The sequence below is a fragment of the Mus caroli genome, unplaced genomic scaffold, assembly GCF_978045245.1.
Source record: "Mus caroli unplaced genomic scaffold, Mus_caroli_1 scaffold_11, whole genome shotgun sequence".
Lineage (NCBI taxonomy): Eukaryota > Metazoa > Chordata > Mammalia > Rodentia > Muridae > Mus > Mus caroli.
The window spans coordinates 42,900,955-42,915,660 of record NW_028227266.1 but is presented as its reverse complement, the minus strand read 5'-3'; positions in this window follow the sequence as shown (position 1 = coordinate 42,915,660).

Below are 14,706 nucleotides of genomic sequence, written 5' to 3'. Positions count from 1 at the left end.
GATTGGAATTCTTGTCCATATCTGACAGAAATGTAAAAATTAGTTTATCACTATGGAAAGCAGTTTGGTAGTTCCTCAAAAAAACAAACAAACAACAACAGAAAAGAGTCACACAGTGGTCTGGAGGGGTGGTTCAGTTAGCAAGAGCCTGTCGTGCCCACATGAAGACTGAGCTTCAGTCTTCAGAACCTATATACAAAGTGAGGACCTATGGTATGTGTGCCTGTGATTGCAGCTCTCGGCAGAAGCAGTCAGATCCGAGGCTCACTGGCCAGCTGGCTAGCTCAGCTGTGAGTTCCGGGTTTATGGGGAGTCTCTATCTAAAAAAAAACAAAGGTGGAGAATGTCTGAGGGAAACACACAGTGTTGACCTCTGGCTTACACACACACACACACACACACACACACCACATGCTGACTTCTGCAAGCCCATCACAGAAGGACCGACTCTATATTTGATTCTGCCTGTGAAGAAGGCAGATCAAAAATAGCCAACTTCACTGAGTAGACTGGAGCCTCCAGAAGCTTCGAGGAGAGGGAAGTACACAGTGGGTGTTTAATGCTTACAGAACTTCCATTTGGAAGGGTGGCACAGCTCAGGGGAGGGTGAAGAGTCCAGACGGTGGCGGTTGCCTAGCAGCGTGATTGTGTTTACTGCAATTTAAATAATCATGCTATTTGATTGTTGTTGATGTTGCCATCAATTTACTTATTTGGGGGCTGGGAGGCTGAGGGCATGACACATGTCACAGTGCACATGCGGAGGTCAGAGGACAACTTCTAGGAGTCAGTTCTCTCCTTCAACCATGTGAGTCCTAGGTCATCAGGCTGGGTGGCAAGCACTTTTACCTGCTGAGCCATGCTATAGATTTTTACTCCTCCCCCCCCCCAAAGAAAAGGAAAGAAGGAAAACAAGTGGGCAAGGTAGTTATAAGGCAAAGTAAAAACAAGCAAACTCAGGTGTACACCTTAGTCCCTGCACTTGGGAGGCAGAGGCAGGCGAATCTCTGTGAGTTCCAAACCAGCCTGGTCTACTCAAATCCAGGACAGCCAGGGCTGTTTATACTGAGACATCCTGACTCAAAAACACCAAAAGAAGGAAGAGGAGGAAGAGGAGGAGAAGGAGGAGGAGGAGGGAGGAGGAAGAGGAGGGAGGAGGAGGGAGGGAGGAGGAGGAGGGAGGAGGAGGGAGGGAGGAGGAGGAGGGAGGAAGGAGAAGGAGGAGAGAGGAGGAGGAGGAAAGGAGAAGAAAAGAAGAAACAGACAAAAACCAAGCAAACTCATGTATAAAACAATGGCTCTGGCTGCTACCAGAGTCTCTGTGTCTCTGTGTCTTCTCCAGTAGTTAATGAGAGTAATGAAGGCCTCCCATGGAGTAAAGACCAAGGAAGACATCATTAAGTCACTTAACACATAATCACCAACTAGTTGTCTTGGAATCCAGTCTGAAGAGATGCACAAGGCCAGCGGTGGAGGTGGGGATTTGAGAGGAGATCCCAGGTACAACACAGGCAGGAAGGGAAGCAATTGGGAAGGTTGGATACAGGGGGAGGGAAAAGAGATAAAGGCCAGAGATGAGGCTGGAAATCTTATAAGAAGTCCATTCTAAAGTCCTCTGCCTCTGATAAGGGTCAGGAAGTTGAGCTTTATCCAGGAGCAGTGGAATGCAAAGAAACTGTTTAGGGGGTCAGATTTGTACATTAGAAGATCACTCAGCTGTGACTGGAGGAAGACATTGGAAAAGACAAGGTGAAGCAAGAGGCCACTTCCAGCAGACAGGGAGTGATTCTACCTCAACGGAGGACACTAAGAAATTCCAAGATCCTAAGGACCTAGGATGGAAGGGATTGGTACACAGGATTGAGAGTGCACGGCTATGGAAGGCAAGTGCCAGGGGCTGAGCCCTCAGTTTCAAGTGCAGGTCAAAGGGGAAAGGCCTTCTGCAAAATAAAGAATCTCAAGGGTAGTTGTATTCAGATGTTCCCAAGGGACCACCAGGCAGAGACGGTCAAACGAAGCTTATGAGAGGCCGGTACTTTGAACTCGCCTCTTCCACCAGGCCTGGCAGAACAGCAGACCAGACCAGACCAGACCAGAGCAGCCACTTAGTCAATCTCAGATAGGCAGTGGGCCAAATTTAAACCACTGCAACAGTCAGAAGTCTCCAGAATCAATTAGAAGAAATGCAACCAACCTGGGCCTGACACACCAGGACATCCCCTTCAGCCCTGCCCCATAAGGAAAGTACCTTTGAGCTAAACACTTTGGCTTTCCTGTTTCTAGTTCCTTCTGCCACTTTCTGCCTGTAAAGCCCCCTCTCCTGTGTGAAAGCCTCCAAAAACTGACTTCCACATAGACTAGTGATTACTACAAATGATGCAAGGAAGGTGCCCGATAGATCTTGAAATTGGTGGGCTGGGGAGAAGCCATTTCAACCAAAATGTCAGGCTGGCAGCTAGGTCACCTGGAGGCGGATTGGGAGGGACTGTTTACTGAGGAGATAACGTTTTGGTTCAAAGGACAGACCTTACAGAGCAGCTGGAAGGGAATGTGAGCTAGAGAGGAGGAGAAAGGAGGAGGTGGGAGCACTTGTCCAAAGGGACTTTAGCTTGTCCCAATGATCACAGGGACAGTCCAACAGCAAGAGACAGTGTGGCCCTTCCATTAGAAGCAGTAAAGACTGCTCTGGTTGCTTAAGCTGTTCCTGACTTAGAACTGTGGTTCCGATGTAATGTCTGACCGTATCCCGTTCACGGCTCAGCATGTGGTTCATATGGTCGGTGTAGATGAGAGAAAATCCAGAGTGGCTGTGAACATGGATAACTTAGAAAGCAGGGAGGTCAGGGCAGAAAAGTATGTGTGCTCATTTGGGAGCGGGGTGGGATGTGTGCATCTCCTAAATGTAGACGCTCCCATTTAATGGTTTCTATAGTGTTTTGTTTGTATCACGGGGAAGAAAGGTCACTGTAGTAAACTGAGGGGAGGAGACAGGGACAGACAAACAAACTCTTCAGGACAGAGTCTCACACGATTGTTAACTGGAAAGTGAGCAGAAGCTGACCAAAGTAGGAACTTGGAGATCAAGTAGTATAACCATGATAATGTAACTAATGACCCAGTCAGATTCAAAACCAGGTCTGCCTGACAGGCAAGTCAGCTCCTGAGTCACCTTTGCTTTCTACTACACCAGTCTCCCTTCTCCATAGAGTCTACCAGTCCTGTGTGCCAAGGAGTTCCCCTCATCCTACCCCCTACCTCCTCTGCTCTCTGGGGGCTCTTCAGAGCTAAGTGAAATAAAGATTAGGCTCCCTCTTCTCAGCATCTCTCCTAAAAGAACAAAAAAGGATGATGGGAAACTCTTGGGAAATTGTGTTCATTCTTCCTGTTACAGAAAACAAACAACAGCCGGGCGTGGTGGCGCACGCCTTTAATCCCAGCACTTGGGAGGCAGAGGCAGGCGGATTTCTGAGTTCGAGGCCAGCCTGGTCTACAAAGTGAGTGCCAGGACAGCCAGGGCTACACAGAGAAACCCTGTCTCGAAAAACCAAAAAAAAAAAAAAAAAAAAAGAAAACAAACAACAAAAACAGCTTCAAGCAGTTGCCAGGTGTCCTGCACTGGCCTCAGAATTCCAGGAGGAAGATGATACAGTCAGCCCCATGAGGGGTTCTCCAGCAGAAGGGGGAGGGGAGAAAGAGAGACAGAGACAGAGAGAGACAGAGACAAGAGAGAGACAGAGAGAAAGCCCCATTTCCAGGTGATCTGCATAAAGTGCACAGACAGGGGACAGACAACACAAGAATGTGGTACTCTGGAAAGGCTAGATACCTGGGAGTCCTGGGAAATAAAGAGGAGTTTACAAAAGAGCAGGGCCCCAAGGGCCAAGGCGCTCGATTAAAGAGGAAGGCAGTCAGGCCCTGTGGGATCCCTGTCGTGGACAAGATCATGGGAACAGTTATAACAACCAGCTGTCCCATAAATGCCGCTCAGTGTCTTCATATCTCACAGCCTTCTGAAGCACTTTATCAATCCTTTTACAGGTAAGGAAGTGAAGAGAGGGGCTGTAATGATCTGCCTGTGATCACCTTGTGGTCACGGAGTCCAACAGCCAAGCTTTAAGTCTGAGTCCCAGGACTCCTCTATGAAGGCAGCTTAGGGCTGGGGACACAGCCTAGTGGTAGAGCACTTGTCTAAGCGAAAGCCAGGCTCTGGGTTCAACCGCAGCACCACAAACAAACAAACTGAAACTAAACCCCAGAGTTTAAGATACAAGATGCAGAACAGCAAGGACACAGTGAAGAGAGCCTCTGATCCCATGGTGTTCAAAATTTCTCATCAAATCCTAGTAATTTTGAGGGCAGTGTAATAAGTAATAGGGTCCATTTAGATGGTAGATGCACATGAAAGAGAAAAGGAGTAGCAACTTATCAGGGGGGACCTAAGAGAGGTGAGGGACATCAGCACGGCGCCTCGCACACAGAAGGATTCAAGCAGAGCCAAGCAAACACCACTCCAACTTATGAAGCATTCAGAGACTCCAAACAATAGGCAAGGTGGAGGAGAATGTCTGTGGATGGAAAGATGGACCCTCCCTAGGCACCTTCCCTGGCTAGGCAAAACGGAACAAACATCTTGCTTCGTATACAACCCCCCTGGAACAGGGCATTTGCCTTTGAAAACAGACATCAGCTTTTGGAAGAAAGCTGAACTTGAAATTAGAGGGCGTACAGAATCACAGCAAGCCAAGGGAACTAAAGAAGCTCACAGCAAGTCGGGTCTTGCCCATCTCATCAGCAAGCTGGTGATGAGGTTCATCATCCTTCCCACCCCGGCCTCAGCCTCAACAGCCTTCTGCCCTGGGTCCTCCGTGTATGGGAACTCCTCTGATGGTGTAGTCATTTCTGGCAAGAAGGGGCTGCAGACACACTGGATGACAAGTGTCCCAGGCAAGTGAAGTGGATCATAGGTGGGAGACATAGGTATCTGTAATTCAAACCATAAGAAAGGGCCTGTTTCCAGGGCAGAGTTGGACGTTGGACGGGAGAGCCAGCATCCATGGTCATTCCTACGAAGTTCAGGAAGCCTAGGAGACTGATGCTACACTCGGACTTCTCAGGCATGAGTAAGATTACAGGGAAGAGTGGGCCTTATAGCATCTTCCTTATATCCAGGAACCAGTTTCTTAACACCTCGCTGTAACTGGCTTGGCAGGAATGAAGACATTCTGAAGAGACACTTGAGTCCCTCCCTCTAGCTATCTGACTAAGAAACAATGGCCTCCAAGAAGCTGGAATTTCCCCAGGAATCTCCTCTGAGGAGAAGGCTGAAGTCCTCTGCCAGCCAAAGTGGGAGCTGCTACCAAGAACGAGATTGCACATGTTTCTGACCACGTGTCAGAATAATTTACAAGAAAGACAGGAGCCAAGGAAATGCTGTGGTGGGCAAGACCGCATCTCTACCATGTTCCTCTGACCCTCTTCTTAAACCTAAACCTCATGGCAGGACACAAAGACAGACTTGGGTGATGAAGTGTAGGTGTGGGGTAGACCCCATCTCTGTCCCTCCTCCCACAGAGGTCACATTGAATAGATCTCCTTTTCCTGATTTTCTCTGTGAATTTACCTTTTTCATTGGCTTATTGAGGAAGGGTGCCGATGTCTGGCTTTGTTGGAGTGCCAGGGCACAGGGTCTGATCCAAATAACTCTGATGGCATTACCTCTAGATCGTCCCAGAACTCGTGTGTGTGTGTGTGTGTGTGTGTGTGTGTGTGTGTGTTGTTTGTCTCTTTGTTTGTTTGTAGGTGGAAATGGGACACACTTCTTGGAGGTCAGAGCACAACTTTCAAAAGTTGGTTCTTTCCCACCACGTGGGTCCCAGGGATTGAACTCAGGTTGCCAGCCTTGGTGGCAAGAGCCTTTACCCTCATCTTGCCAGCCCAATTTGTGATGTAAAAACCCTATGAATATTAACTGTGCTAGACCAAGTACATTGGATTTGGTGCAAGCAAAACTTATCAAAAGGTAAGATAAGAACTATCTTTTGTAGTGCATTGGTCTGGTGTTGCGTATATTCTCATGCTAAATACTGGCTCTCAAGATCTGTTTGCCCCTGGGGAACAGATCCTCACATTACAGCAAGTGATGCCATGTGAACCTTGCTCCCCAATTTAACTGGTCAATAAAGGCTAGAGACCATGGTTGGGCAGTGGAGGGAGACAGGTGGAACTTGAAGATGGAGTGAGGGAGTTGCAGGTAGAGGGAGACGGAGGTGGAGGAGGCTGCCCTGAGAGGAAATGGACCATGAGCACGTGGTCAGGGGAAACAGCAAGTGACAAGGGACTTTGCAGCTGAGAAATACGTTAAAATAGATCCAAAGCTGCCCAAAGCTAGGCTTATAGCTTATAAATAAAATACCTGGATTGTAGCCGGGCGTGGTAGCGCACGCCTTTAGTCCCAGCACTCGGGAGGCAGAGGCAGGCGGATTTCTGAGTTCGAGGCCAGCCTGGTCTACAAAGTGAGTGGCAGGACAGCCAGGGCTACACAGAGAAACCCTGTCTCGAAAAAACCAAAAAAAAAAAAAAAAAAAAAAAAAAAAAAAAAAAAAAAACCTGGATTGTGTGTCTGTTTTATGGGCCAGCTAGGATTATAAATTGAGAACAAGGACTCAAGGGAGACACACAGGAAGCTGCTTGATTCTGGAACTGTGCGTATTGATCTTAGTGCCTCCCACATGATAGGACTCCCTTTGTAGAAATGTGTTAGAGAGGCAGAGGCAGAGGCAGAGGCAGAGGCAGAGGCAGAGGCAGAGGCAGAGGCAGAGGCAGAGGCAGAGGCAGAGGCAGAGGCAGAGGCAGAGGCAGAGGCAGAGGCAGAGGCAGAGGCAGAGGCAGAGGCAGAGGCAGAGGCAGAGGCAGAGGCAGAGGCAGAGAGGATGTGTGCAAATAAAGGCAGGTGTCCTAGGAGGCCAGAGACATCAGAGCTCCCTGAAGCAGGACTTACAGGTGGTTATGAGCTGCTGTTTTGGTGCTGGGAACCAAACTCACATTCCCCAGCAAGAGCAGTATGTATTTTATGTGTGGGGGTGTTTTGTTTGCATGTATGCCTGTGCACCACGTGCATTCTTGGCACCCACAGAGGCCAGAGAGGGCATCAGATCTACTAGGACAGGAGTTACAGATGCTTGGGAGCCATTGCGGAGCTGCTAGCAATCACACCTGGGTCCTATGGAAGAGCAGCTGGAGCTCTTAACAGCTGAGCCACCTCTCTAGCCCCCAGCATGTAACTGTCTTGTAAAAAGACTGAAGTCATTCATGAAAGCAATTGGAGAGACTGTTCCTCTCCCATGGACTGAACACAGTACCCAGCTGAGAGCGCTAAGTGTTCAGTGAGCGTCTCTGAATGAGAACGCGGAGTACCATGACTTTTTGATAGCAGTGTAATCAACCCCCTCAAAAAAAAAAAAAAAGTCAAACCCCTCACTGCAAAGCTGCTACCGTCCTCTTGCTCTCCTGGCCATGCTACCTCCCCATCTCCACGTTCGTTCATGCTCTGTCCATCTGCTCCAAACAGCCAGACAGAATTTAAGCATGGCACCAGAAATTAATGACATTTTTTTATTGTTGTTTTAATGAACCAAGACTTTAAAATGTATTGCCTCCTACCCTCCTACAACAAAAACCTGAGAAACAAAAATGGAGTTTAGTAACAGAATCATTAGAAAGGAAGCCTGGCGTGTGAGAGCCCTGCTGGTTTTCACTTTTTTCCCGTTGTGTTGTTGTTGTGTTGTGGTGTTGTTGTGTTGAGGTGTTGTTTTGTTGTTCTTCTGTTCTCTACAATCCATATCTCAGGATTCTTACCACTTCCATTCTCGATTTCCCCTTAAGATAGGGTGTGAATGACCATATAATTTTACTGTCCAACCCAGGACACTTTGAAGACTAAAGTGGCATTTCTGGTATTTACACTGGAAAAACAAGTGTGACCAGACCTGTCCCAGGGAGGATGCAAGGTTACCTCATTTAAACTCTTAGGTCCCAGATTCCATTTTTGTGAACTAATGCGATTGAACTAAGCAACTTCTATGACCCTGCCGGCCCTTTACTTTCCAAGAGTTCACTGTTCTGAATAAAAGTGTGTCTCAGCCGGGAGTGGTGGCGCACGCCTTTAATCCCGGAACTCAGGAGGCAGAGGCAGGCCTTTTTCTGAGTTCAAGGCCAGCCTGGTCTACAAAGTGAGTTCCAGGACAGCCAGGGCTACACAGAGAAACCCTATCTCGAAAAAAAAAAAAAAAAGTGTGTCTCAGAGTAGGAACCCTTAAATCCTTATCATCCTTTTAAAATTATTTTTAAATGTATTTACTTATTGTGTATATGTGGGGGGCTGCTCACGTGACACTGTACACATGCCTACATCAGAGGACCACTTGTGGGGATTGCATCTCTACTTCCATCACGTGGATCCTGGGTGTTGAACTCAGGTTCAGCAACAGGCACTGAGCCATCTCGCCTACACCCCACCCCACCCCCACTGTCCTTAACAGCCGGTCTTGGTGAGGCTTTTTGGTTGGGCTTCACTGTGGATCTGCTGAAGGCAGCAGGAAGCACACTGGTGTTGTCTCAGGCAAGGTGTTCTGGCCTGGCAGGCTCCCCTCCACTTCCCTTGGATACCTGATGCCTTCCGGGGAGCAAGCAGGTTGGACTGGTCAGCTCAGAAGTGCTTCTGTGTGGAAAGGGAGCCAGATGTTTGTCCAAGCAGAGGGGATGAATCTTCTAGAGTGAATCAGACAGGGTGAAAGTGTTCCTGCCAACTCAGGCAGGAGCCACCCAGAGGCGCAGCTCATCTCAGTAGTAGCACTCTGTTGATCCTGGTGGCACATCTCCTCCAAGCACTGGTGTCTGCCTAGGTATGACGATGGTAGCCAATGGTAGCCGAGGGGGCTGAGTTAGGTAAGGACGCCGACTACCAAGCTAAGGGCCTGAGCTCCATCTCAGGGACCCACCTAGTGGAAGGCAAAACACAGACCTGCAAAGTTGTCCTCTGACCTACACACTCACAAGGTCACACACACACACACACAAAATAAATACAAATGGATTTTTAATCATCCATCAAGGGTAAGAAACGTTATTTAAGTGGCCACTTTTGGTCCATACTTGGTTCATTCTAACAAGGCTGAGTCATTTCAAACATCTCTAAAGTGATTCTGTTAGAATTGACTAAAAAGCCTGAATCATCTTTCTCTTTTTGTTTTAATCTTCACATCAGCAAATGTTCATGTTTATGTGGGGAAGAGCTTGATTTGTGGACATTTAAAGGTACATGGCTGAAATCCAATAGAGATAGAAAAGAGAAGGCCTTAACCAGGTACCGGCTCCGAAGACTTTGAAGTGTATAAATGGTCCCTAGGGGAACCTATGAAAGACAAAAGTCCCTTAAAGCCAAAGTGATGGCGACTGGTGCCTATACCCAGCACGTGAAAGACTGTGCCTGCAGGGCTGCCATGAGTTTAAAGATGGCTGGAGCTATATCTTGAGACCCTATTTCTAAAAGGAAACACACACACACACACACACACACACCTTGTATGTGAGCCAACTATAAAGGCCCTCCGCCCCAGAGTGACTTTAAGACCTCTTGCTGTAGTAAGTAGGACTTGCGGCTCTTTTCATTTTAAAGATTAAGGCCTTTCATGTTGCGGCTCCTGTTGGCTCTCAGCCCCTTTCCCACGTTCCGGTTGTGCTCACCTCCTTGTGCCTGCGCTTCCTCTGCTTTGTCTGTCTGATAAACCTTTATTCTCTTTCACGGTGTTCACTGAAGTCTTCCCTGATCCCTGGAGCCAGGGTTAATAGTCCCTTAGCACCTTGGGACATTTTATTACAGCCACTACACAGTCATTATTGTTTATATCTCGGCCTGTACGCTAGGCTGAGTTCCTTAAGGACAGAGACTGCGTCTTGTCCCTTTCTATATCGCCAGCACCAAACAGAATAAGGTACTTGCGAGTGAATGTGTAGGTTCTGAATCACTGGTCTCCACCAAACACCCACGGTAGAGAGCTCCCTCTGGTGGACCTTAAAGGAGCTGCAAGGATGAAGACTTCAGCGCCTGATCTCAAAAGGCTGAGATACTCAGGTTGAACAAGAGGCTAATGTTCAAATGTTTTCAGACTAGGAGCAAACACTGAAGTAAAGACTAAGTGAACTCTATAAGCTCTATACCTAATAAATTATATTTGAGCATGTTAACTAGTTAGTGTGATAATAATATAGTGCATACTATTAATTAGATAACTTAGCATCTATCTCTTTTTAGGATAGTCCTTGGCTCTTCCTTTTTCTTTTTTCAATTATTTATTTTATTTATATGAGTACACTGTCGCTGTCTTCAGACACACCAGAAGAGGGCATCGGATCCCATTACAGATGGTTGTGAACCACCATGTGGTTGCTGGGAATTGAACTCAGGACCTCTGGAAGAACAGTCGGTGCTCTTAACCGCTGAGCCATCTCTCCAGCCCAACATCTATCTCTTTCACTCATTCATTCATTATAAATTTTAATTATTGAGTGAATGATCAATAAGCCTAGAATTTGGGACATGCCTTCCACATATTTAATAAATACTGTTCTAATTAGACAAGAATACTGTGGCTAAACGCTTAAAGAACACCTGCTACATACTGAAAGTTTTTCCATCTTTTCTAAAATACCAAATTTGATTACAAGAAACTTGAGTCTGAATGCCCGAGTCTTCTAACTGCAAAGCATCCTAATACATGGTCTTTTTTAATTCTTGGTGTCTTGCAGAGGGGGAAACAAGGGTGGCAGAGACAGAGCAGGTACCCAGTTCATTCCGGTTCAACCCCCAGAGCCTGCTTCTAGATCCAAACTTTCTGTGTGAGTTGACACAGGTCCTCACAAAGGGAAGACAGCTTGGTCTGAGCTTTTAACTATGGAAAATTATGAACAAGCACAGACAGATAAAACAGGCACTGCTTTGGTCTGGCCCTCCTTGACCTCTGACTCTTAAAAACCTCTCTGTGTTCCCACTTTCTGCACTGGTCCCTGAGCTTTGTGGAGGCAACATAGATATTTATCAAATATAATATACATAGTTATTATTCTAGGATATGTCATCCACTGACTGGGACAACTTGGTTTTGGAGGAACAAGGATTCTAGCTAACTGGAGGCCTGAGAAAGAAATATGAAAGATAGAAAAAGCCAGAGAGTGTGTCCACATGTGCATGCTAAAATCCATGTGAGTTATGTTCATACTTCCTTGGAAATCAGTGTTGGTTTTATCCATCCTTTTCTCTGAAAATACTTATCTTTATTTTTATATAAGTAATACATATTCATTGTGGAAATTTTTAAACGTGTAGAAAAATATAGGATGAAAATCTAGACTGCGCTATTTATACTCACAGGCCATCTTTGGAGGCATTTGCTAGATTTTCTCCAATCAATTTTCCTAAATATGTATTTATAACTCACACAGTAAACATTAATTATACTGTGAAATTCAAGCTCAATATGTTTATTTTTTAATTTATAAGGCATGTCTATGTCTTGCTTTTCTTTAGGTAATATTTTTGCAGGATTACATTTTCAAGGAATCATCCCTTAAAACATATATAAACTTTCAAAAAAAAAAAATAAAGTAAAGCCGGGCGTGGTGGCGCACGCCTTTAATCCCAGCACTCGGGAGGCAGAGGCAGGCGGATTTCTCTGTTCGAGGCCAGCCTGGTCTACAAAGTGAGTTCCAGGACAGCCAGGGCTACACAGAGAAACCCTGTCTCGGAAAACCAAAAAAAAAAAAAAAAAAAAAAGTAAAACTCAGATCCAGATTCTGAAAACTGGCTATCCCCCGGGCCAGCCAGCCAGCACTCTCCCTCTCTCTTTCATTGTCAAATTGGTCTGACTTGGATGTTTCCTTTACAGTTAACTTATAAATTCCCTCTGCTTCTGTAATCAGACAAAAGGGTAAGCACAATAAGCTTATGCCTGATTTTATGTGTTTATCATCTTAAAAAGAATTCCCATGATGTCATGTCCTTCCTAGGGCTAGCCTGTGCTCTTCTTCACTCCTCAGCAGATCTCGCCTCCCAACTCCTACCTATAACCCAGTAATGCTTCTTGTTCTTCAGTGAAGAAACAGAAAGACAACACTCTGTTTAGATTTATTTACTTTTATATTATGGGTATGAGGACTTCCCTGCATGTATGTGTGTAAACCACATATGAGTAGAGCCCACAGAGGTCAGATCCCCTGAAACTGGAGATACATACAGTCATTAGTGACTGGGGATGTGAGAACCAAACCCAGGTCATCTGCAAAAGCAAGCGCTCTTAAGGGCTCTTCCTTCCAGCCCCAAAACATCAGTGTGAAGTGATCAGTGATCAAAACATCAGTGAGTGTGTGTGTGTGTGTGTGTGTGTGAGAGAGAGAGAGAGAGAGAGAGAGAGAGAGAGAGAGAGAGAGAGAGAGAGAGAGACCTCACTCTGCATCCCTGGCAGGCCTTAAATTTATTATGTAGACCAGAGGCAGGCCTCAAACTCACAGAGATCTGCCTACCTCTGCCTCCCAAATCCTGGGATTAAACACATGCACTCCCACATCTGGCCTTTTTTTCTTAATGTGTATGTGTTCCTAGGGCTAGCCTGTGCTCTTCTTCACTCCTCAGCAGAGCTCGCCTCCCAACTCCTACCTGCATGAGTGTCTGTATGTGCACCATGTGCAGGTACCCAAGGGAACTAGAAGTAGATGTCAGATCCTGCAGAACTGGAGTTACAGGTGGCTGTGAACGGTCTGTTATGGGTACTGGAAACTGAACCTAGGTTTTTCTTAAGGGTAGTAAGTGCTTTTAACCCCTGAGCCATGTCTGAAGCCCAAGGACAGCTTTTTAAAATCAACTGAATGACAGCTCAGTACTACAAAATCTAAACAACTAAAAACCTACCCTCTTTGGTCTGCCATTTACTTCAATATTGTTGGATAGTTTCCTGTGCATATATTTGACTGTGTTTGTACATGTCGTTCATGAAGCATATTTTGCTTAGAAGAAAATACACCCATTTCAAAGATTTGCTGGAATTTTGACAAATAATATACACCACCACAGTTAAGATGTTAGACATTCCCATTACACATAAAGTCCCCTCAAGACTGCTGTGATGACAGTTACCTGGCAACAGCCAGGTAGGCCTGGCCCACTATAAAAGGGGCTGCTTGCCCCTCCTCACTCTCTTGCCTCTCTTGTCTCTCTTACTCTTGCCTCTTGTCCCATTCCCTTTCCCCCTCTCTCCAGGTGCTCATGGCCGGCCTCTATTTCTCTACTCTTTCCTTCTCTCTGCCTCTACTACCCTCTTAACTCCCTTCCTCATGCCCTAAATAAACTCTATTCTATACAAAAGAAAAAAAGAAAGAAAGAAAGAAAGAAAGAAAGAAAGAAAGAAAGAAAGAAAGAAAGAAAGAAAGAAAGAAAGAAAGGAAGAAAGAGACTGCTGTGACAAGGCAACACCTTGATCCAGCCCCAAGCAACTAAAAACCCCTGCGTGCTGCAATAAAACCAATTAGTGTTGCAGAATTCCACCTACCCCAAAGCGCAGAGCATGGACTCTCAAGTCAGCCTCCTTTCGCCTAAAGCAGTCCTTGCCTTGTTACTGTATCTGTAGCTCCTTTTGTATGAGTGTGCTACAATTTAGTCTGTTGTTGGGGTTTGGGTTTGTTTGTTTCTTTCTTCAGGTTTAGGCAATTGTAATAAATGCTGAGTCAACCCCCCCCCCAGCCCATGTTATTAAGTTTTAAGAGTTCTATATTTAGAATATAAGTCCTTTGTCATCTTTGTGTGTTATGAATCCCACTCTATGACTCACCTTTTCACTTCATAGTAACTCCAGAACAGCACTAAAGCGGAAGATGCTGATGAAGTCTAGCTCATTCCTCTTTGCTTTTATGCTGCTAGCGTTGCGTCCTAAGGACGCTTCACTTACGCCAGTGTCACACAGTGTCACACTACCTTATGTTTTCTTCGGAAAGTTTCACAACTTTAGCCTCCACGTTTACCTTTGACTCATTGCAAGTTAGTTTTTGTTTATGGTTTGAGAGATATATTTAGTTTGTTTTGAAGACTTACTTAGTTTTGTTTTACGTCTGTGGGTGCTTTGCCTAGTATGTCTGGGCGTCACTTGCAAACAGAAGCCTGCAGAGACTGGAAGAGGGCATGGATCTCTAGGAACTGAAGTTAAGAGAGTAGTGAACTGCCGTACAGGTGCCGCAGGAACTGAACCTGGGTCTTCGGTGAAAGGCCAGTGCTGGGATTAAAGGCATGCACCACAGTGCCCCGCTTCCCTTTCATTTCTCCGAGGCCGTTTTTAGGACTACCGCCCTTCCTCTTCTGTGTTGTCCCGTCCCCTTCACTAAACATCAGCTAACTCTATTTTGGGGTGTATTTCTGAACCCTTTGTTCTGTTTCACTGACTTAAATATCTTTTCTTATGCTAACCCCAGCCATACATTTCAAAGTATCCCATAGGTCAAAGATAAATCGGCAGAAATGATAATATATTGTAACTGAATAAGTAAAATATGGCATGTTTAAATGCATGGAATGCAGCCAAGGGAATCTTTATTTATAGGTGTAAATACTCATACAGATGCCTCTCAACTTAGGTCCAAATAAGCTCGCTCTAATTTTAAATACTGTTC